General features: G+C 49.0%; 1 protein-coding gene across 1 annotated transcript in view; it reads right to left on the bottom strand.

Moving 5' to 3' along the window:
* The window catches only part of Zhx2 (zinc fingers and homeoboxes 2), a 154,803-nt gene extending 130,214 nt beyond the window's left edge, over positions 1 to 24,589 (bottom strand). The window contains exon 1 of the mRNA XM_052160321.1: positions 24,228 to 24,589. The gene's annotated coding sequence lies outside the window, so the exon portion shown is untranslated. The remainder of the gene's footprint in view (positions 1 to 24,227) is intronic.
* Positions 24,590 to 25,026: the final 437 nt, after the last annotated feature.

The following is a 25,026-nucleotide window of genomic DNA, read 5'->3' as shown; positions in this document are numbered from 1 at the left end:
AGGGTGGATGTAACTAAATCTGTCAGAGTGATATGCAGGTAAGCTTCCTTTTCCATGGGAGACCTTGCAGAGATTTCTGGTTCATTCTCCTGCAAACAGGGCAAACTTGGTTGTTGTTTCGGTACAGATGTGGCATGGCTTTAGGACCTCCAAGTATCCTGTCTCTCATTTGAGGAGGTAAAACTAATGGGCACTTGTTACCATCTCATTCCAGAGACACAAAACATCCCAGTCCCTTCTAGATCTAGCTTTTATAAGAAATAGCTTCTCTTTGCTCTGTGGTTACTGTTAAGATGTTTATGCATTGACACTTCTGGAGGACTCTGCTATACCACTCCTGGGTATATACCCAGAGGATTCCCTGGCATGTAATAAGGACACATACTCCACTATGTTCACAGCAGCCTTATTTATAATAGCCAGAAGCTGGAAAGAACCCAGATGTTCCTCAATGGTGGAATGGATACAGAAAATGTGGCATATTTACACAATGGAATATTATTCAGCAATTAAAAACAATGAATTTGTGAAATTCTTAGGCAAATGGTTGGAACTGGAAAATATCATCCTAAGTGAGGTAACCCAGTCACAAAAGAACACACATGGAATGCAGTCACTGATAAGTGGATATTAATTAGCCCAGAAGCTCTGAATACCCAAGATACAACTCACATATCAAATGATTCCCAAGAAGAAGGAAGGAGAGGGCCCTGGTCCTAGAAAGGCTTGATGTAGCATTGTTAAAGGATTACCAGGACAGAGAAGTGGGAGGGGGTTGATTGGGGAGTGGGAGGAGGGATGAGGGCTTATGGGACTTATGGGGAGGAGGGAACCAGGAAAGGGGAAATCATTTGGAATGTAATCAAAGAATATAGAAAAAAAAAGATGTGTATGCATTGCAAGACATTTATTAGAAGAGTCAACCCAGGGAAGCCGGGTGCAGGTCTTTCTGAGGGCATTCCTGCACTGGCTTGGTGACCAGCACACTGTCCCCTTCTTTGCGACTGACTCCTCAGCTGTCATCCTGACTCATGAGTTAGGAATTACGTGAGGTAGCAGAGACTTTGTGAATCCTCCTGAGTAGCCGCAGCACTCTCTAAAACCCACCTTCTCAATCTACAGGGCAGAGTGGTAATGTAACTATTAAAACAAAAAATAAATCGGCAACAGTAAAAGGTTTCCAAAGATGAGCTCAAAATCAGATTCGTACTGAATATGAGGTCTTTATGGCTACACTCACCCGTGTTGCATCTTATGATGTCACTGAAACCTGGGTTGTGAACATACAACACACATGCTTTGCACTGCATGTGCGGCCTACTGCACACAGTTCAAACACCCAGCTTTATTAGTGGTTATTGTATGTTTTGATTATGATTGCTGCATGTTATGAATTCTAGTGTCTTTCATTATCCATGCAAAAGTCCAGATCTCACAGAAACAAAATGGTGTAATTACAGAAAAGACTTTTAATATTCGCTCAGCATATTAAGCATCAAATGACTATAGCTTTGAATTGTGCCGGGTCAGGATGTTGGATTTTAAAAGTTACTATCTGAGTGGACGATGGGCTTCACATAAAATTGTTAACTGAAGTTTCACCTGGGATTAAGACAGGGTTCCCTACATCTTCTGAAATGCCTCCAAACGTCTGCCTGTCGCTTAGTCTTACATATTTACTGTATCTGAAAAAATGTTGACAATGTTGTGTGACTGAGAAATCAAACTCTCAGCTAAGGTTTAAATCTTTATACTTATGAAAGAATAAACCAGCACACTTCTCTCATCACTATGTGATTTGTTTTCATGCAATATATGAAATGTAAATATATAAATATAAAGAATTGTAGTAAGAGGCATTTCTTCATGATTTATTCAGCGACTTCTATTTGTCTGTTTTATATAACTACATATTGGGCATTATAGAAAGAACTCTTGGTGAAAGGGGTTGTGGGTAGGAACGCTGAAGAAGCCCAGGCTAGAGTAGTGTTATTACTGTTGGTGCTGCTGTCTCTCACCCTGATGTTTCTTATCTTCAGATAGAGCTGTGTAGCCCTCACATGGAAGAAGAGTTGGGCAAAAAAGACCTTTAGTGTCATACGAGTATTCAAAAGTGGAATTATACGCTCCACTATATGATGAGTAAATGAACTGGGAAAAGGTGAGGGATCTGTTTTGAGGGTCAGGGTGGCGTATGCGAGAAGCCAGTGGATGCTCCCTTTAACCTCGGACCCCAGGCATCACCAGCGCTGTCATCTTGCCCGCCTGTGGGCATCCCATGTTCTTTCCATGGACCCTTGGCTTCATAGGCAGGAGCCTTACGCCCTTCACCTCAAGGGCAAGGCCACCACCAAATGTCTCACACGTCAATTTGATTGCAAAACACTCTTGTTCTTTCTAACTATAACCCCTGATGGTAATGCTCCCACTTTCCTTTGCATGCAGCCTAGAATTCTGAATGACTGTATAAAAGGACTCCTTCAATCAACAGATATATAGCGTTTTCAAAAACCCTTAGGAACAAACGGTTTATTTTCTCCGTTAGCAAAAGCTTAAAGGGATAACACTTTCAATTACGTTATTCGGTAACAGCGCTATTTAGGGTCTGAGTGACGGTCTGATTAGTAGTTAATCGGTCAGTGGCTCGCTCATTGGAAAGTATCTGAGGCTGCCTTCGAGAAGCAGGTCTTGCTCCACCCCTGATGATCTAACAGGGACAGCATGAGCGGATCCCTGGCAAGCTGCCCCAGGGTCAGATCCCCCTTCCGGACCCATGGCCGCCATTACAGCAGCCTCTCCATCTCCTGGCTGAGCTCTGACAGTAGGAAGAAGGAAAACAAGATGAAGGTCAGAGGTCCAGGACCTTTCTTCTCTCTGTTCCCACTGTGAGACCACAGGGGAAGACAGTCCTCTGAGTCTCAGGCTTCTAGCCTGTGGAATGGGGCAAGGGCAACCCTCACGGTGAATGTAGCTTGCATGTCTTACTGTATCTAGCATGATGTCTGGCCTCAGTAGGCATGGGTCAATATTGGCCTGTACACCCACTCTTAAATGGAACAGTCATTGTCCTGAGTCCCAGGCCAATCCCCCTCTGACACATTCAGGCAGAACTTCCAGCCTTGTCATCTAGTTCTTGTCTAGTTCTTGGGGTTTTTTGTTTGTTTTGTTTTGTTTTGAGGCTCTTGTAGATCCTGTTTCACCCTGCCTGTCTATAAAACAGCCCGCAAACTCTCTTGACATTGTTAGCATACGGTACTTCTTTCTTGCTGAATACCTGACTCAGCTGCCTCTATACTCCATGGTATAGGTAGTGTATACGAGTTTTCTCTAACAAGTGTTTGTACTAAAGCCTCTTAGTGTCCATTTCCACAGATGGGAAAACCAAGGTATGAAGGCCAATGGAACACTATAATTAAGGATCACACCTGTCATAATATTCTGTGAGACAGCCCCGAGAAGTGTGGTCTTCTGTCGTGCCCAGTTCTACAACAGGATTTAACTCTAGCCATCTGGCACAGTGACCTGCTTGTCTAGACTACCTTCTCTTATTGGACTTCCTCTGTGCTGACCACCAGTGTTCCACCCCTTAACAAAGAACTGTTTTAGGTCAATCTTTGCCTTGGGGTCTGCTCCTAAGAAGCCTGATCCAGACAGTCTTGGTATCAGGGCACAGAAGAACTTGGCGGTAACTTTCTTGAATCCGTGGTTGGGGAAGGGGTTATCCTTGGAGCATCCACCTTGCTCTTGGGGACCCACAAGCCTCCGATCCAGTCTCACTCCTGTACATGGTACTGAGTGCTTCAAAGCCTGAATGATTTCAAGAGGCAGACCTAGCTTTGTGGCAAGTGACACCCAGGCTGCCTGCAGGTGACTCGGGGGGAGGGGCGGGGGGGCATTAGGTAACTCCCTGGAGCCTAGTTTTCTCCCCTGGGAAAAGGCAGCAGCACCTACTGTGAAGAACTGTGCAGATTAGCAAGTGTGAAAATATGAGCGGAACACCTCCCACAGGGTGTGGGGTGTCTGGTGCCGGTGGGGGTGGCCTGGCTTCTAACTTCTAACTGGCCCTGCATGGCACCTGGCGCCCAGACACTGGAAGCTCCTAGAAGGGGCCACGCTCTCCACGTCTTTCCACTCCAGCTTTGGCTACCACTCCTGGCACAACACAGCAGCAAACACTTGATGTTTGTTGGATGAGTAACAAAAATGAAAGAGTCCCTCAAGAGAACCCACCCATGAGTGATGACGGAGTTTCTGGAACATTCCTTCACTGCTCAGTCTTAGTCCCAAGTCCCTACAGGGCTCCAAGCATTATTCTACCTGCTGCCAAGGCAGTGGCACTCAAAGCCTACGATGTGTGCTTCTCTGGGGTGACTTACTATCCAGGGGAGACCACAGAACCTACAGGAAGGCCTCCAGATGATTTGGGACACTTTTCAAAGAGTTCCCACGCCCAAGAGAGTCAGGTTTAATTATTATGCAAGGGGTTTCTAGAAACTTCTCAGGTGAGTGCCATGTGCTGCCAGGTAGAGAACTATTGGGGTCCAGGAAAAAATAAGGACCATTACAGAGAGTGGGGAGGGATGGGAAGACAGAAGGGGGAGTAATTTGGACGGGGGGTCTTAGAGGAGTGTTTTCACACTTCCAGGGGACTAGACACAATCTGGAGTTTCTGGGATGGGGGGAACTGCAGAGGCTGGGGCATTGCCCCTAAACACCAGCTGACGGCTGAAGACTAAAACAGCTCCAGGACAAAGCCCCATCCAAGCCAAGCAGTCCTGGGCTTGGGTATGGGTTACGGGATGGAGGGGCATGGCGCAGGGATCTGTTTGGGGGAGAGCTGAGACCTGGATGTCACAGTAAAGAAAGTTCCAGCAAAAGCCTGTGAAGGGGGCGGGGAAGATCCCTGACTCTCAAGTGAGAACCTTCAGCAAAACGACGCCCCCCACCTGCCTGCCTAGGAGAGGGGCTATACTTCTGCTGGTGGCAGTCCTTTGGGACTGTCTGTCTGGGGCTGGGAAGAGAGAAAATTGCAGTTACTAAGCTGTTCTTAGTTTTCTATCTTTGCTTACTTCCCAGTCTCACAGCAGGAGAGGGGGCAAGAGTAAGGTCAATGGTGTGTGTGTGTGGCATTTATATATCCTCAATATCATCTTTTGACTCAGGTCCCCTCTAGCCACCACCCCTTGATCCCCAAGAGTTCTGACTGGAGAGATAGCCTGCTACTCTCCTCTAGCCCTGGGGGAAAAATGACTTCCTGAGAGAAACTAGGATCCACAGGGCAGTAAATACACATTGCATTCCAGAGGAGGAGGAGGGAGGGCTGGGCCGTGTGGCCAGCTCCTCAGTGCGCATGCGCCATCCCCTTACGGTGACCCACTCACTTTTCCATCCAGGCTTGGGACTGAGAACCTGCCAGCCCTTTCCTGCTTCCCTTCCCCCTACCCCGTCACCCTTTCTTTCCCCTTTTCTAGCACCTTCTCCTTAAATCAGTTACAGACACTGCTTTGGAACGCACTGGCTTGGACCTGCAGAAGCTATGCAGGGCAGCTGGCTTGCTCAGTGTTACGTGGTCTTTCCAAGGAAACGTCAGGGCAGATTCAGCTCCACAGGGGCAGTTTAGGTGGCAAGTCAAGTTCTCTTACAAGAATTCCAGAAAGGCTTAAAGTCAACTGGTTACTCCCAAGAACCTGGGAGCCAATGGGCTTCTGAGAGGTTAATCCCACCCGCAGATGCTTGCCAGCTTAGGGGCCGGGGGCGGGGGGGGGGGGGGGGGGAGAGACAGCCCGAGGGTAGCCCACTGAGAAACACGATTCAAAGCCCCAGAAGGCAGGTGGGGAAACTGAGGCCCCGGAGGGGTGAATGATTAGCCCAAAATCACCAGCAGGATGGCGGAGTTGGCTTCAGCTCTCCTAAGTCCTGCCTGTCCAGGAACCTCTGTCAGGCTGAATGCTCCATAGTAGATAGTAACACAACAGCACAACCAGACAGAGAAAGTATGGGGCATTAGCTACATCCCACTTCAAAGACACATTTGGGGATGGCGAGGGGAGACCGCAAATATCTGTGTGTCCTAAGATCCCGAATTTACTTTCTGAAATAAAAACACCCAGCATGTCCCCAGACTCCCCCCCAAATGTAATAAACTCCATATCAAAATCTTGCTCATTAGAAAAGCTGTCAATCCCGACCTATAAAATTCATTTCATCTCACAGAAGGAGTCATCCAGGGAGAGGTGCAGGAATATGTTTACTTAAGTAATTATTCTATTAAAAATGATAATTTGTCCAATATGTCCTGAGACTCTTATTACATATATTCAGAATGAAGTAGATAATTAGCAATAAAGAACCGCTGGCTGATAACGTAGGATTAGGGATGTTTTACAGATTGGCTATATTAAACAAGCCTCCAAACACTACACAAATGTATAGCTTTTTTTTTTTAAATTCACCCTAAGTCGTGACTGACAGAGTGAGGTGTCTACAAATGGGAACTCACAAAGAGACCACCAGGTTCCACATGTGTCTGCTGATGTCAAGGTTGTGCAGAGATTCCAAGCAAGGTCCTAGCAGAGTGTGCACCTGCCTACATGTGCAGATTAACTCCAGATGTGGGCGTGGCTGTGTTTGCACGTCTTCCTGGCAAGCCCTGACATGCATCGGAAATGAGGAAAAGACTCTCTGTTCTTGCCTGCCTCCCCCCCCCCCCCCCCCCCCCCGCCTCATCTCTCCTTTCCCCCACTCTCCCTCCCTCTCTGTCTTCTCCTGGGAAAAGACTTGGCTTGTAAATGACCACCAGCTACTCTTATGATTAACTCCAGCATTGCCTTTGGGGTTACCAACAGCATGTGGTACAAAGATGTCTCATCTGTTGCCAGGACAAATCACCAGTGTGCCAAGTCTCCAACCGCCTATATCTCAGATAAGGGTCGCCGTGGGTCCATCAGCACTGAGAAATTCCATGATTATGTACTAAGAACCCATCCTGCCAGAAGGGTAGCCACTGCAGCCTGGGGGCTTCACTGTGCTGTCTGGGATGTAGACACTCCTGCTGATCTTTGAAGAGGCCAAGGGTAACAGGCAGGTCACCAGCTGCCTTAGGGATGACTACCAGAGCAGAAAAGCCGGGGCCACCAGGATTCTGGCTATGGCTGCTGTGTAGACCCAGGATGGAGGAAAGGACAAGGGCTGAGATGGAAGGGGTATAATGGTGACCAGCTTCTTTGGTCCTCAAGAACATAAATTGTAGGACAGCTGTTTCCAGCTGTACCATTTGGGCTAGGAGGAAGCAAAAGCATTTTCTGTTCTCAAATGCTCCTTCAGATACCTGCTACTCCTTCAGAGTAAAGGTGTTGGGGGCAGGCGAACAGATCTCGCTTAGATTCTTAGAACTAGACTGCTTCCCGCCCCCCGAGGATACAATCAAACTGTCTAAGCTTGCCAGAGAGAGAGGCCCAGACCAGAGGTTCCTTTCCTTGCTTCCCAGGGGGCTGATGACTGCTTGAGTTCTTTGATTCTGCTGTGTAATTAAACCAGTCCCATTAGCTGGGCAGCAAATTTTAATATTTAAACCATGTGATAAAAAAAAAAAACAACAACCATGGACTTTAGGCTGGGGAGATGGCTCAGTTGGCAAAATGCAAGTACAAGCATCTGAGTTTGGACCTCCAGAACCATGTGAAAGGCCAAGGGTGGAGAAACAGGCAATGACCCAGCGATGGGTGGGGCAGAGCATTGGCAGGCCAGCTTGGTCAAATCAGTGAGCGCTTGGATGCGCTGAGAATTCCTTGTCGCAAAGAATAAAGGAAGCGATTAAGAAAAAAACTCCTGATAGTGACCTTATCTCCGAAGCATGTGTACCTGTACACACTCAGACTACACACACACACACACACACACACACTCTTATTCTATAGCTTATGTTGACCTAGATTTCACTATGTAGCTCAGGATATCCCAAATAATTAATAACACATTTTCTTTTTCTTCCCTAGTCTTTTTCCCATTCATAGTTTTAAATAACCCTCTCTCTCTCTCTCTCTCTCTCTCTTTCTTCCTCCCTCTCTCTCCCTCTCTCCCTCCCTCCCTCTCCCTCTCTCCCTCCCTTCCTCCCTTCCTCCCTTCCTCCCTTCCTCCCTTCCTCTCTTTCTTTCTTTCTTTCTTTCTTTCTTTCTTTCTTTCTTTCTTTCTTTCTTTCTTTCTTTCTTTCTGCCTGCCTGTCTTTCTTTCCTTCTTTCAGTCAGGGTTTCCCTGTGTTGCCCTGGCTGTCCTGGAACTCACTCTGTAGGCCATGCTGGCCTCAAACTCACACAAGATTTGCCTACCTCTGCCACCCACCCCCCCCACACACACACACCTCCACCACCAGGTAAATGTCTTCAGCAGAGAACTTGGCCTGAAATCCTGATATTAAAAACCAAACAAGAAAACAAACCACAAAGTTCTAACCCAGGTTCCATTGGTAAACATTCCAGACTGTACATAGTCTGCTCTTCTGAGACAGATAGCACAGCTGTGCTTGGTCCCTCGAGTCTTGCCAAGAGATGGGAAGACAGTCCTGGGTCACTGTCAGTCCTGCACACTGTAGATATTGAGGGGGAGCAAAAGAAAACTGTCTGAAGTGATACAGAGAGCAAAAAGTGAGTTATGGGGCATCCTTCAATGCCCTAAAGAGGAAGCAGCACTGTACCATCTAGACAGAGCGCTACCCCGAAGCCAGCTCAAGCGAGGAGACACTTAACAGCAGCAGTGAGACCTGAACAAATCAGAGGCTAGGGAGAGTCCACATTCCCTCTCGTATAAAGCCACAGCTGGCCGGACCAGATGAACTTGAAGGTCGTCAGCTGACTGGTCGCCACAGATGCCAGTGCAAAGTCGATCACACACGCACGCACTGCCTGCTGGGTAGTCCCAGGATTGGCTGGTGAGGAAGGCGTGCTGCCCACATGGCACCCATCTGCCAGGCAACATTTCAGAGCCAAAATCGGAACAGACAACCAACCGCTCCTGACCAGAGTGCTGAGCTCAAGGTTCTTAAGGGATCCTTTGAAGAAGAAAGAAACAGACTTGAGTGGAAAGAACTGTTTCATTTCTCCAATACGATAGGTCTAACGTTTAATGTCCTACCTACCATATAGCAATCTCCTGCTTGCTTCCTACAACAGGCAGAAACAAGCCAAGCACCCAGAATCCCAACCACTTCAGGCTGACCCAAGAATGGTTGGGTGGAGTGGCATGTGTAAAACCCCATGAATACTGAGAGTTAAGCCCTGGCCTTTCCGGCACCGCCTGTGCGAACCGAGTCAGCCGTCAGCCGTTCCGTTCCGCGCGGTGAGGCCCAGCTGGGCCCCTTCTTAACTATACTTTTAAATGCTGTTCTCAGTCTCAGTTTTCTCAATTGTTCCATGGAGAGTCCCCAGGCCTCTTTCAGGAGGAGAGGAACAGCAATGACCTCACACGGGTGGAGCGTAGAAGTTACAGCAGTGGAGCTGCAGAGGGGCCGCGTGCCGACGGTTGGGGTGAACTGGGGCCGTGTTACTAGGACTCTCGGGGAAGTTTGGCAGTAAGTTATGGGCTCACTGAATGTCAACCTTGGTGCCACACTGACTGTTCAGTGCAAACCTAAACAACTGTAATGGTGTATGCTCCAAAGTGTATGTGGAAGACAAATAGGTAATACGTTAAAACAAACAAACCGCTTGGTAGATTTTCATTTTTCTTTTTCTTTTTTTTTTTGTTTTTTGTTTTTTTGTTTGTTTTTGTTTTTGTTTTTGTTTTTTGGATTTGGTTTTTTTCAAGACAGGGTTTCTCTGTATAGCCCTGGCTGTCCTGGAACTCACTCGGTAGACCAGGCTGGCTTCAAACTCAGAAATCTGCCTGCCTCTGCCTCCCAGAGTGCTGGGATTACAGGCGTGCGCCACCACCGCCCAGCTTCATTTTTCAATGATGGCTACTTAATCTATCACTAGGGAAACTGGGTGCTGTCCTTAAAGATATAGGATGGCCCCCAGACTAAGTTTCTGGAAGATTCTGTTTAGACCTTGGCTTTGCTGCTAATAGTCTTTATGGTCCTAACTCCCAATTCAAGTCAGGGCCGTGTCTTAACTCTAGTAGAGCAGGACCTGCAGAGGTGGAAGAAACCTTTTCATATTTCAGTATACAAGGAACAAAACAAAGTAACTGCAGGCGATGTTTGCTGGAGCAGCGCAGCCTGGGCCATGATGGGCAGAGCCCCCTTGCTGCGGAACAAGGAGTCAGGCACAGCAAACCTCGCCCAGGATCCCCGTGTGAGCAGGTGTGGCAACTCTGAGAGCAGCTTCTCTGTCCTTTTCTCTTTCTCTGCCACAGCAGCCAGAAAGCTGGTGGCTTCAAATGTCACAGCTATAAAAATCTCACCAGCCTAGACCCTCTAATCAGAGCTTGAAACAAAGCTATCTGGAGAGTTGTGGTTGGACCCTTCAGGGGACCGACTTCCTGAGAGGCAGACCCCAGATTGTTCAGTCCCTGGGATAGCGGGGCTCATCTCTCTCTGCACCACATTGTATGCACTGGCTAGTATGGGGGTCTGCTCAAATTTTATTTTGTTGGTGTGATAAGTAACCCAACAGATATCATCTTGGGAGAAAAGGGGGTTTGTTTTACCTTACAATTCCGGGGGCCACAGCCTATCAGAGTGGGGAGGTCAAGGTGAGAGGGACTGGAGGCAGCTGGCCACACCATGTTCAGTCAACAGCAGAGAGAAATGAGTGTCTTACTGCTCATCCACACATAGGGTGGGTTTTTCCATCGAGTTAACTCTCACAGGCAGGACCACAGGCCACTATGACCTAGACAGTCCTTCCTTGAGGGTCTTCTCCCAGGTGGTTCCACACTGTGTCAACGTGACAATTAAAAATAACCGTCGACAGGGTTTCACACACCTTCTTGGAGAACGGTCTGTTAGTCACTATTACGCACGCAGGCATGCAAGTATTCGGTTGTAAACCTGACAAGGTTTCTCACTGTACAGGGTTGGCCCAGGAGGATTATTGGTCTTCTGGCTCTGCTGACAGGAGACAAAAACCGCAAGAGTGTCATGAGGACAAGGGCTGCAAATAGTGTCCAAAGCACCTTAGCCAGGAAAGAAAAGATGTTCCTGCTGACCCTAATCTTGTTGTTCATGAACAGAGTCTGCCATACTAGGGGAAGAAGACAGGGCAGGTCTCTTGGGCCTCTTGCTAAGGGTGTGACACTGGATCTTAACAGTGTCACCCTTTAGAGTGACAGGAAAGAACTCTGGTTCTGATGTCACTCAGATGTGGCTTTAAAGTACAGCTCTGCCATTTCCTGTGTAATTCCTCAGATTTATGTTCTGTAGCCTCAGTGTTCTCCTATGGAAAATGGATGTAACTTTTCTACCAAGTTGGGGAATCTTAAATCACATTAAGTAAGGGTGTAAGACACGCCAGGCTTGCTTCGGTGGCTGGCATCTGGGAAGCTCAGCCTCCTCTTTAGTACTTCAGAAGTTATTTTGCTTTGGTTTATTTAGGAACAAGGGTGGCCTCAGTTGGACTCATGATCCTTCTGCCTTAGCTGAATTCCTGACAACTGGAATCCCCACCGTTCTGTACCACTGCCTACCTGGTCATTACCCCATCTACCCACTGCCCAACTTAAAATTAGCTTTCCAGTGCAGCCTCTGTAAGTTTAAAATTGGAAGCAGCAGAAAGACCCTTCAGGGACAGTGCCAACACACCCTGTTTGCCATTCAGGAGGGTAGGCCCGGTGCTTCTGAGGAAAGAGCCAAAAGCAGGAAGCAGATCCAGGAAGTACCTAGGCTAGGTGTCCAAATGAGGCAGCCTGTTGGGACCAGGCAGGCAGGCAGGCAGGCGGGCGGCAGAGCTTGCCAAAAGCCTCTGAATTTAAGATAAAGCTCTTCTGGGGCAAAGCTGCCCTGATGGCCTCCTATTTGAAAACTGTTAGTCCTTCAGGCCTTTGGCACAGACCGGCCACCAGGGGCAGCAGTGAGCAGCGGCTCATTAAAACACTTGTGCCAAGTCCCTACAACCCTTCTCCTGGAGGGGTGTCTGTGGAAAGAGGGCCTTTAGCTCACTCATGCAGCCATCCAGGTGCTCTGCAGACTCCATTCTCAACGCCTGAAGACAGAAGATAAACAGGAAGCTCTCCCTGTTGGTGGAAAGCGACTCTTCCCTTTCCCCCCCCCCCTCCGTCCCTGCTCCCCCAGGGAAACAGATACATAAACAGATCAAAATCCACAAAGTGATGACTCTTTTCAGGTCACCCTGGCCTCTCAGGGGGAGGGGCAACAATCACCACAGAAGGGAAGGAAGAGTCGGAATTGCTGAGTCTAGGGAATGGGGAGGGGGAGGGGGAGGGCTGGAGCCCCATGTGCAGAGCTATAAACGGGAGAGAGGGGCAGTGAGCCTAAGGCTCTGGAGCAACTGAAATGGGGCACAGGCAACAAGAGGTAAAGCAATTAGAGGAAATCTGCCTGCTAGGAAGAAATTGGCTCCAAGACAGCCAGTGTACCAGGCTCAGGAATTTGGACTTGACCCCGTGGGTCAGAAGTTACTTTCGTTTGCAGGACTGGAGAGTTCAACTGGAGAACTAGGCCAATGCTAAGGATCAAGGGCACACGCCTTTCTCCTCTACCACACCTATTCACATCCTATCAATCTATACTTTACCCTTCAGTCTGTCATAGTACTTGCTGAGCCCCCGGAAGCATTTGGGTTTGGACTTCCGGGTACTCAGTGACCAGGGAAGGTTTAAGATTAGTCAAAGCCAATGGATTTGAGGTTTTCAAATCACACCTCAGTGGACCTCAGGGAGGGAGGGATTGGTGACAGATGACAAATCGGTGGCTCTTCCAGTAGGACTTCCTCTTCTTATTTGAAAACAAAACACAGATGCAAAAAGAAAACAAACAAGAAAACACAAAAATAAAAATAAAAAATAAAAATTCACTGTAGTGCAGTTAGAACCAGCATTACACCGCTCTCCTGCTTCAATACACACAGCACACATGTAGAACTCTCTTGCATTCAATTCCACTTATCAGTTTAATAACTGTTTATTGAGCAACCACCCAGTCAAGGCTAGGTGTGATCGTGGCAGGGAGAGAGGAGAGAATCAAAGGAGAATGACCCAGAGTTCCAACTGGAGGTCTCCACAGAGCTCCACCATTGGTGGGCCATAGATAGCCCTGATCATCAGTGGCTAGACGTTAGGCATGTCACGTGCACAAGGCTAGGAAGAGTAGGAGGAAGGCTGAGCAGGACCCCTGAGCTTCCATTATTAAGAGTGAGTCTAGGGTTGGCGAGATGGCTCAGCAGCTAAGAGCGCTGACTGCTTTTGTGAAGGTCCTGAGTTCAAATCCCAGCAACCACATGGTGGCTCATAACCATCCGTAACAAGATCTGACTTCTGGGGTGTCTGAAGACAGCTGCAGTGTGCTTACATATAATACATAAATAAATAAATCTTTTAAAAAAAATGAAAGAGTGAGTCTGGGACACACACAGGGTCTGTGTGGCCTTGGGCTAAGCTGAACAAGAAGATGCCCATCATTCTGACTGTTTGAACAACGGATACATCTTTTCTTTATCTAGAATTTCAAAGTAGATTCCTCAAGTCCCCTCCTATAGGTTATGCATACCCTTCATACTCCAACTATGAAAGGCTGAAAAGGTGTTGAATAAAGTCACCAACAGGGCCCATTCCACAAGAAGAATCCACGGCATATCACATCTGGCTGACCCTGACCTCACGGGTTACTGTCTAGCAGTGATTTTTCCATATGGGAAGCACAAGAGCCTAGTGCTGGCTTTGGAGATGGCAGAGCCAGTCACGGAATAGAGCTAAGGCAGGGGAAGAGCTGGTACTAAAGGCAGGACTTAGACCCCCTGAGGTAGGCCTAACAGATCATCATCCAATCTGGATCTATCCGCCTCTCAAACTGCCTGTCACTGGGAGGTGACTTTATCCTTTCATGCAGCGGGCATGTGGCTTCAGGTCAAGGAAGAAAGCTACCAGGATATCTCTTAAGCTTGAGTGACTCACAGGTAGCTTCTCAGTCCCTAAGGTCAGAGATCTGTCAGCCACCACCACCACAGCGCCTGCCAGTGTCTCTAGGGCAGTGCCGAGGTGCCAGGCACCAGGCTAGCTATGTGCTTTAAAGGCTAAATCCTCTTAATTTTCACAATTACTTAGGAGCATCCGTGAGGCTTCTGCAAGTTCGATCTAGCAGGAACAATAAAGGCGTGGTCATTCTTTTTCTTTCCCCACCTTCCCGGGTGATGAGAATGGCACTCTGCAAAGGAGGAACTGGGGCCAAGATAAGGCCAATGGCAAACCAGGAATATAGGAGGCAAAATTTCAAAAGTCAGTGACTTTCTAGTGCCAACCCTATGCTTCTTGGGGCCAAGAGTGGGTGTGTCCTTTAATTTTACACAAGGGACACCTTATTTACCTTGCTATAGTCCTGGTCCTAGGTAGTCACTGGACAGATTGCAAGTTGAGTCCTGCTACTCTATACTTGAGCAGTGTGAGAGTCCCTTCCCTAAGCCTTTATTTCCTTAGGGTGCAGGCCAAAGGATGGTATGTAGCAAATACGTAGCAGTTTCTCTTCTAAGTAGTCCTGTACTTGAGTGCCCAAAAGAAACAAAAACATTGACAGAGACTAGGTATAGCCGTGCATTAGGTAATCCCAGCATTAGGTAGGAAGGCAGAGGCAGGAGGATCAAGGGTTTAAGACCAGCCTGAGCTACTTTGGGGGTACAATGCCAGCCTGGGCTAACTTGTCACAAAACAAAACAAAACAAAACAAAACAAAACAAAACAAAACAAAACAAAACAAAAGTAAAACAAATAGTAAAGAAAATACATGCACAAATGATAACCCGTGTGTGGAAATGTTCACAGTGGCCTTCTCAAATTCCCCCAAAGGGAAAACAGGTCAAGTGCTCATCAGCGAACGACTAGAAAACAAAATATGTTGTATCTTCTCCGTGTGGCTCTGCTCAGCAATGCCAAGGGATGAAAGACTGAGGCACACAACATGGCAGACAACCTGCAAGTGCTTTAAGCCACGTGAACGAAGCTATATGATTCTTCACGGTTGCCGGTTACATGATTGCAAAGGCATAGATCAGCCGTCCAGAGTGGGGGAGGTGGGGGAAGGGCAAGCGTGATGGAGAGCAGCCGCTAATGGGCGCTGGAAGTCCCGTCTGGGGATGGGGATGGAAATGTTCTGAAGTTACAACGTGGCAATGGCTTCATAAATTATGTAAATATACTGAAGAGCCTGTTGGTGTACTTTAAGTAGGTTCATTTACTAGGCTATCTTCAACAGAGCTAATTCAGAAGACTAGCTGCACCTTCTCTAATCCCAGCAGAAGGATTGTGAATTCAAGGCCAGCCTGGGCTACATATTGAGACTCTATTTCAGAAAAAAAAGAAAAGAAGGAAGAGGTGGAGTGAAGGAGAGAGGAAGGAAGGAAGGAAAAGAAAAGGAAAGAGAGGTCCTACGTATGGCCCCAAGCTGCACAATGCCTGACACTAGAGTCTTTAATCCGTCTAACTGTATGGTTGTCCTGCCACTAGGTACCTGTTACTTAACTGCCTCAGCTTTCTAAATGTTCCTCACTTTGGTGAGACTCTGAGGAACAAACCCCAGAGTCTCTTGTGATTCTGTTCCTCTGAGTAACGTGCCCCTTTTGATGGAGGCTTCCTAGAACAAACTACTGAATGCACTATGCCTGAAGTGGATAAAACTCTTCAGGCCTTGGGTCCTGGAGGGCTGCATTCAAGTTCCGGTTCCTGGAGAGATAGCTGGTGTTAAGACTGAGTGTCTTCTGAAGCCTTGCTTGTCAAATGCAGAAGAATGAGTCCTGATGTCTCTTAGGGGTGCCCACAAGAAGCATAGAACTGAACTCATGATGTCAGCAGGATTAGCTACTATGTGTCCGGACTGTAGCAGTGGCCGGGGTTCAGCACCATTGTGTGTGGACTTCCTGAGAGGAGGGACGTTGATCTGTCACTCTGACAGGTGCTCAGCAAGTGCCAGGAAAGAGGAACGGAAGTGGGGAGGAAAGGCGCAGAGATGCGCTGGCTGATAAAGCAGAAAGACCTGAAATGTCTGCGCTAGACAGCAAGGGACACTGCCCTAGAACTGTGGGGTCCCCGGCTGATTTGTCCAGCTTGCTAGGTTTCTCCAAGCTGGATCCTCCACAGTTTCCTCCCTCCCTCCTTTCCTCCTTTCTTCCTTTCCTCCTTTCCTCCCTCCCTCCCTCCCTCCCTCCCTCCCTCCCTCCCTCCCTCCCTCCCTCCCTCCCTCCCTCCCTTCCTTCCTTCCTTCCTTCCTTCCTTCCTTCCTTCCTTCCGATAGGAAGGGCCTTATCATGTCACTGTGTTGTCCTGTGTAGCCTGGAACTCCCTTTCCAACCAAGACAATCATTTTCCTGTGTCTGCCTCCCAGTACTGGATTGCAGGTATGTGCCATTGGGTTTAGCTTTGAAAAAATTCTCTTCGCTAGAACATTCCTGGGTCCTTCTAATAAACCCATTTCCTTGAGTGTCCTTTCAAGGGATTGTAGGCTACACGCCTGGAGACCCAGTGCTCCCTTCCTAGTAGCACCAAGGCCAGACACTGTCCAACTGCATGCTATTAGTTAGAATGTCGGTCATCAGGACAGCCACCGGTCACCCTTGAAGTGATAGTGTCCGTTATCCGACATTACAGCAGGATAGCTCTGGCTTCTGGCAGCAGCACCCTGCCTGCTCAGAATCAATTTTGTAACACAAAGTTTCCTAGAAGATGGCAGATGGCAGTCCCAGAGGCCCAGGAGAAGCGGAAGCATCAACCAAAGAGATCAAAGCGGAGCCCGTTCTTGCCTGGGGCTCACCCCGTCTCCAGAATGTCCTGGCTGGACAATAATCTCCTTCCCCAGTTTCCAGTCCCTATTATCCCCGCTATTCCCATCACCACCACAAAGACATTAAAAAGAAAAAGACAAGGCACACCCATCCCAAGGAGTGGGGTTTGTGCTTTTCCCGGCAGCCCATTGGCTGCCATCTCTAACCTGACCATCCCCCTCAGGCTTGGGCCAAGCAGTGTGAGGGGTATCTCCAATCTGTTTCTAGGAAGGCAGAGGCAAAGCTTAAATGAAAAATAATTTCAACATGCCATCCTCCACAGGCCACAGATATCCTTCGCAGAGTCTGGGCAGACCCAGGGGCTGGGAGAGCCCGAGATGGCTTTGTCGTTAGAGCGATTCTGCCTTGTCTCATAGTTTAAGAACAGCGGGAACGTAATATCAGCTGAAAGGAGTTTTCTGTGTGCTATTTAACTAAATGGCTCTGCAGCTGGAGAGAGCCATGGGCAGACGTGTTAGGATTCAAAGGTTCCCAATTACAATGATCCTCTTTTATTGTATAAAAACAGCCACACAGCTATTCTCCACCCCCAAGCCCCATGCTCGCTCCTTCCAGCCCTGCTCCCCATTGGCCACCGAGGCTCTGCTGCGTCCAGAAGGCCCCAGCTCTTCTTTGGGTCCCAACGTTGCAGCTTTCGGCTTCCTGGGATTCTTTCTGTCCAGGTCAAGGAGAACTGGGTAGAGGTGCCCCTGGGGTAGCATTTGCCACATACACTGAGAGAGGCAGGGTGGCACCCTTCTACAGATTACAGGTGAAAATTTAGAATCCCAGTTCTGAGCACATTCTACTATGTATGCACACAGGTACACACATTGGTTCACGCCCTAAACCTCTGCAGTAGCAAAGCGACCAGATGAAGAATACCAAAGCCTGTTGGAACCAACCCCTCTCTCTCCTCACACTTCTTTACAGGCCCTTCCGGAGCTCGTTTGTCCAAGTGTTTCAAAGTCCTGGAAACCAACGGATCTGCGTGAGCCACCTGACTCTCCTACCTCCCCTCGTGTCCCCGAGCCAAGGCTTCAGCTCTCTGAGCTCAGTGTTACCGTCTTTGCAATGGGACCATACCCAACACCCCAATCACTCCTCCTGCTCCGAGTAAGCGTCAGAATTAAAGGGAAGCATCCAGCCCGGTGTCTGGTACACAACAACCACTGCCGTTCTTCAGATGAACTGATTTGTGAGCTGGTGGCGTGTCTGGGTGAGCCAGGAGTTCTCTGTATTTGTTCTGTTTTACCAGCCAGAGCTGACAAGGCTATGGGAGTCTAGCTGGAATCTTTCTGCATTACTAGTTTGCAACTGTCACCTGTGTGCAGCTGACGTATGCATCCATGTACGCTGCCTGCTCCCTAACATAGAATTCTTACTCACCCCCTACACTTTCCACAGCTGTTTTAGAGTCCTGCAGCTGCAGGCATCCAAGCAGAACAAAGAGAATCTGAACTCAGGGCCTTCTGCTCATAACTCATCAGCCAGACCAGCTTCTCTCTTTCACAAATGGGCCCTGAGACCCCAACATGAAGGATTGTCCCCCCTCCAAAGAAGGAGCTCACTCTATTTGGCCAATACCAGTACCCGAGGGATACAAAAATCAGTGCCCCCCCTACTGAATGGCAAATGTTTTCCCCAGGATTTTTACAGGTTGCCTTTGTAAGATAAATGAACCGCGGGTCTCTAACTCTCCCATCGCACACCAAGTGCAGACAATAAACCTTTGGCTACAAAGTTAACACTTGAGCCAAACTCCCTACTATTGAACTTCCAGTGGATCAATATTACACAGATTTCATTCACTGCAGATTGCATTCCGTGTTAAATGCTATTGCTATGAAACACGGTGTGATTAGACTTAAATCTCCAGGAACCTTCTCATATTAGGAAGTGGGGTGGACTGGGGAGGGGGGAGGATGGGAGGAAGAAGGGGTGTAAAGTTGAGGGTTTTAGCAGGTTAGCTATCCACTCAGGCACGGGGAGCCCGCCTGCTCCTGTCCTTCTCGGCTTCTTGGGGAAATTTGGGTGACTACTGACACAGTGTTGTGAAGATTGCTTTGCTCCTTGGGGGTCTCTCTCTCACACACACCATTTCCAATCAACCTCTCTAAAATGCTTGAGTACAAGCACAGATCAGGAAACAGCTTGTGGGAGGACGTTCTTAATATCACAACCTGTTCAGCGTAGGGTGGGGGCTTCACAGAAGGGGCTGGGAAGGGGAGACAAGACCATAGTTCCTCGTCTTTCTCTCCCTTTTCTCTTCGGCTCAGAAGAAAATGCCTTCGCCAATCATACACAATGCCCACCTAGGTATCTATACCAAAGAGGCATGGAAATAGCAACGTGACCCTCCGCATGGCTCCGCCATGGTGTGGACCATGATTCCACACAGGATGTGCCCGTGACTGGCACCAGGCTCTCATTAGGATTTCCATCGCTATGACCACGCAGATTTGCCACGCAGATTTTCTCTGTGCCTGTGCTCAGAGGAGAGGAGAACACAGTGAGCTGAGGGCAGGCAGAGTCCCTGGAGGATGGTTAACACTGAGCACGTGAAGTACAAGGGACAGGGAAGCCATTCCTTGGAGGTGGCTGCAGTGACCATCATGGTGGCGGGGCTGGTTTGCTGAGTCTGATAATGCATCAGAGGAAGCGCTAGGCCCTTGTCTAAACTTTTTAAGCTTCACAGTAATCCACACAGCAGCTACAAGTGGTCCTGTTTCAAGACAAAACAAGTCAAACTAACCAAACAAACCAAACATAGAAACACCTCAAGGTTCAGAGAGGCAGGTAACTGTTCAAGCAATAAAGAGAGCCAGAGAGCTTTCTTCCTGCTGGAGGCATCCTGCCTGAGGGAACTGACACAGCTCTGAGGCCCACCCATGACACAGTCTCGATTTAAAGCAATGAGCAGTAGGACCAAGGCCAAGGTGATTCTGTTGGCTGGTGAGAGGTAGTGCTGACCCAGGAACCCCAAAAGGCCGGGAAGAAGACAATGAAATGCTTGACTGGCAAAGTCCCCTGTCCAGCTGCCTTTGCCCCATGAACGGAATCACTGTGAAAAGAGGCACTTACATCCTGGGACGGCTAAAGTGCCTCAAAATAATTTTGGATTTCCGGTTGTGTGGGCTGGTGTGTGTGTGTGTGTGTGTGTGTGTGTGTGTGTGCATTGACCTCCATCACTCTCCACTTTATTTTTTGAGACACAGTCTCTCACTGAACCCAGAGTTCACTGATTCAGCTAGACTCTCTGGTCAGGGAATTCTGTGAACTGCCCCCCGGCCATCTCTTCAATACAAGGGCTTAATTTTAGATTCTTATGGGCAGGATCTGAAGACTATCTCTCCTCCCCCCTTCCCTCTTCATTGTACTCTGCTGCCTTTTTTTTTTTCTCTGAGACGACATCGGCCCCTGTCTGAAAATGTCCTTGATTTCATTCTAGGTCAAATGAGAACCAAGCAGGTTTGCTGGTACGAGGTACATTGCTCCAGCCTTTCCCTTACTGTCCTTAAAATACATGACAGCCCCTACTCTGAAGCCTGCCATGACTCCTGGCACTGCAGCATGGATCTAACCATTGGCACAGCGAAATATGACTTCTATACATCTTTTCCTGCACCCCTTTCTCCACTTCCTAGGCTGCAGACAGCTTCCAGCCCCTCCCCCATAGCCCTTTCCCACTTCCTATCTGAGATTTCAGACCGTCTGCCTGCTAAATCAACAGCTCCTCGCCCTTCTCTGCCCGGTAAGCCAAATTCCATCATGTTCAGGGCAGTGATGGGATTAATCTCTCCCTGGTCCATTTGGGTCGCCACACAGCATAGCTCTGGTGGAGGCCTGGGGACCTTTTAAGAAGAGTGTACAACCCTTCTTAAATCTCAGGTCTAAGACCCACATGCTAAGGGTGACACAACAAAAAGACAGGGTTTGGGTTCCCAATGATACAGCTGAGGCAGCATCCTGCCCCCCACCCCACCCCCACAAACACACACAAAATGTCACGGGGTGGCCTTCAGAATTTCTGTTGCTCATAGCTGAATCAATGCTATCCTGTGCAACCTCAGTCAGCCATTGTTCTTTCTCATTCATGGGTCAGTTTAGAAGCCGCCCCCTCCAGGAGGTTTCCCCCGTGAGGCCCTCTGAGCCGCACAATCACACCCTCCCTGTGCATCCACAATGTCTGCTTTCCTCAATTATAGCACTTACTTAATTCTGCTTGATTGGGTCTAATGAGCACTCCTACTGTCTGTTCAAACTCCAAGAGGGTAGGGGGTCTTTATCCCACCAGCACCTCCATTAGCAAGGAGCAAAGCTTTGTGCTGAGCCCAGGGGCTCTGCCCCCCCACCCCCAGCATCCCCACAATGCCAAGTGCAGTGCACTCACTGTAGCACTCACCGTGTGGCAGTAGGAAGAGCACTCATGCTGTGGGTGCTGACACAAGACTCATGAGCTGTTTGGTCTAGGACAAGTGAGTTGACCTGTCTGGGTCTGTGCTTTTTCGGTCTATAGAGAATGGGAAGCCTCTATATCTCCTGGTTGTCATGAAGACAAAATAGTCTAATAATAAGCACTTAGGGTAGTGTCTGGCATATAAAAGTGTTTAATGACTGTGGGCTCTTGTTAGTATCTGGAACATTATAGTTGTTGAATGAACAAATGTATTAACACTTACTCGCCAAATAAACGAAGAGACAAGTGAAATTCAGAAGAATCCCCGAGTGGAAGACCCAGGGCAGCAGCCATTGCTCTCAGCTCTGCCTGCACTTGACCCTGTGGTTTGTCATTGTGATGACCTCCTTGCATCAGAGAAGGATGCTATGGAGTCAACCTGGTCTCCAGCACAGACTCTACATTGTGTCCTGTGGGTTGGCCAAGCTTTCTTTACCTCTAGGAGCTTCCGTTTCCTCAACCAGAATCTAAAGAGGATTCTAATAGTTGGTTAGTGGGGTAGTGGTGAAGACTGAATGAAAAAGCATGCTAACTGTAGCAAACCTAGATATTGTAACAGCAGTACTCCAAACACTTACCAAACAGCAACATGGTTCCCTCCACCACCCCATGTTGTTAAAGGCACAGTGTCCTCATAACCACCAAGGCCTGATGCTCAGGGTGTGATCAACACTGGACAAATCAAGATCCCCTGTTTTCAACTTGGGAATCCAATGCTTGCAGTGGATTTGCTTTTTTCCCCTTCCCCCTCCATCTCTCTTTAAATGACAAGTCACTGATTTAGCCTAAAACTTTGGCCTTCTGAATTTTCTCCTTAAGTATATTATCTGCTAAGGTGGGTCCTTAGCTGACATCGAACCTGCTAGAAAGTAAGGTCCAAGTTCATAGAGTGATAGAGTCAAGATTTAAAAAACAAACAAACAAAAAACAGTAACAATATTTTACACACCACAGGCCTGATTATTGCCAGGGACACATTTTTTTTAAAAAAAAATCTTATTCTTAGATTTCCCCTGGCCTTAAAAGAACAAGTGTAAACAGCTTTATGTAACTTTCACTTCAAACTTAAACCTTTATGTTGGTCCCACTGAACCACTTGCTGGCCCCATTAGTCTATTTTTTACTATCAAACAGGTCATTTAACAAGATATTTATTCCTCTTGGCCGTCATCCAAATGCGTTTTGACATTACTGCCCTGGGTCTGAACCGCTTAAACTGGAGGCCCTCAGAAACAGAAAATCACCTTTTGACTCAAGTCTCCAGGAGCGCTCAGACTCTCTTCACTTCCGTGGCATTAATTTCTGCTCTCAGAGCAGCCAGCGGGAGAGAGTGTGTTTTAAGAGGGCTTGTGGTGGGAAGTCCAAGAGCTTAGGGGGTCACAGGAAGGCATTCCTGTCTCCTAGGTCCTGCTTCGACACGGAGCTGGCCTGAGAATTGAGAAGCTGTTCACTTCTAGAAAGAAAGAGATTTTCAGAGAGCAGCAAATGGAGAACTCTGGGATTTAAAGGCCAGGGATGCCCGGGGCCCCAGCTGAGCCATGACTCTAAAGAGGGAGGGGTGCTCCCTCCTCCTTCCCGCCCCCAACAAAAGGCCTTCGCGGAACAGTGGAACACAGAGACCCCACTGGCTTTGAAGCCAATCAATCAGGTGGAAGTCTGGGCAAATCACGACTTGGCTACCGCGACAGGTCTCCTCCACCCACCCAGTTGGATAAGTCCTCCTCATCCTCCTCCACCACCTCTCGAGCACAGCACAGCTAAGGGGGCGGGGGGGGGGGAGCAAAGGGATGTTCCTGTGATGCTCCTGTTTTCCAACTTTCCGAGCTTGTTGGTCTTCGCAATCTCCCGCAAAGCTGCTAGGGAAAGGGCAAGTTTGCAAAGCTCAGGATCCCAAGTCCTGGGGGGAAGCCACAAAGACGCTCCAACGCCAGCAGTGCTTTAACCTCTTGTGGGGCAGACTGGAAAACGCCAACGGCCACTCTGGCGGGAGACCCGGGCTCCGGATGGTCCGGGCAGGCCAGGGACAGCAGGGCCCCGGGGTCCGCGCGCCCCCCGCGTCCCCCTCCCCGCGCACCTGTGCGGGGCGTGGGCACAGCGCCGCGCTCAGGCCCTGCCCGCAGGTCCCTCGCCCGCAGCCCGCGCCGCGCGCTGGCCGCCTGCAGCCACCGGGAGCGACGCGAGGAGAGGCAGCCTCAACACGGCGTCATGCTTCCTGCCACCACATTACGGCGAATCGTCACCAGGAGAGGAGAGCGGAGGGGAGAGCGGGGGGAGGGAGGGGAGCAGCCCCACGCAGCCCCCAGGCTTCCAAAAAGCGCCGAGACGGGGCCACGTCCCGGTGGAGTCCCCGCGGGACCTGCCCGGTTCGCACAAAGCGCCGCAGTTTGGCCAAGAAGGCAGGAAGCCGGCCACAAAATAAATAAATAAAAATCAGAGTCGGGTCTACGTAACGCCCTGTCGAAAGCGGACGCCATATTTTTTTGTGGCTTATGTCGACATAGGGAAACGTAGACATGTTTTTCCTCCTCCTCCTCCTCGGTCTGGCTTCCATTTATCCAAACTTGTAATCAAAAGTATTTCATTAAAAAAAAAAATCCCCGTGCCCCCCTCCCCGAAACCGCGGATTTCCAAACACACGCAAAAAAAAAAAAAAGAAAAGAAAAAAAAGCCTGCACACCCCCCCCCTCCTCCCGCGCACCCCCATTCCTAACCCGGCCAAGTCCCATTAACAACACATTTTCGGGAGCTGCGGCGGCGGTGGGAAAGTTGGGCTGGAGTGGCGGGCGCCCGGCGTGTCGGGCTCCGGGCTGGCGGTGCCCGCTGCGGGTGCTCCGCGCCGGGGCGAAGTTTCTTACCTGCGCCGGGGCTGCGAACGCGGGGACCAGGGCTGGGAACGCGGAGACGAGGCACGGGCGTTCCAAAATGGAACTCTGCTGGCTCCCCCCACCCACTCCCCACTCCCCACCCGGCGCCCGACTCGGGCTCCGTGGGAAAGAGGTGGTGGTGGTGGGGGGGGGAAAGCCAGACTGGCAGACAGACAGACAGACTGACAGACAGAAAAAAAAGCCCCCGTTACAGAGAACGGTTGGTCGAAATTTTTAAAAGAAAAGAAAAAAGAAAAGAAAAAGAAAAAAAAAGAAAAGAAAAAAAGAAAAAAAAGGGGGAAAATGCCTCGATCACTGGGGAATCTACGCCGAAACCCACATGATCTGTAACGTCAGCATGCGTATTTGCATACGATACCACCACTAGAGCTGCCACCCCAGCTCGGGTTCCGCAGAAAGTTACAAAGTGAAATTCAGGCCCCTCCGCAGACGCCGGCAAAATGTCATTTTTAGGAGGGAGCTGCTGGTGGGGGGAGGCTGCCCCTAAAGGCTCAGATGAGTGGCCATCCCGGGGTGGGGTGGTGGTGGTAGTAAATGAACTTAAAAGTCTCAGTCCAGTAACGGACTCGTTGGAATTTTTTTTGTGGGAAGAGGTGGCGGAGGCGCAAGCGAGATCATTGAATTTTTGAGCACGACCCGGCGCGCGGCCGCGGCCAAACCCTCTCGGTGCAATACCCATTTTCTTTATGAAAAGTTCAAGGTGTCACTGATGAGCTCAACAAACTGTTGATCCTCACCACGTGGAGTGGCAGACCGTGAGACCGCAGGG

The sequence above is a fragment of the Apodemus sylvaticus genome, chromosome 17, assembly GCF_947179515.1.
Source record: "Apodemus sylvaticus chromosome 17, mApoSyl1.1, whole genome shotgun sequence".
Lineage (NCBI taxonomy): Eukaryota > Metazoa > Chordata > Mammalia > Rodentia > Muridae > Apodemus > Apodemus sylvaticus.
Note: the sequence above shows the minus strand (reverse complement) of the source record. Positions and strands in the feature narration are given on the sequence as shown.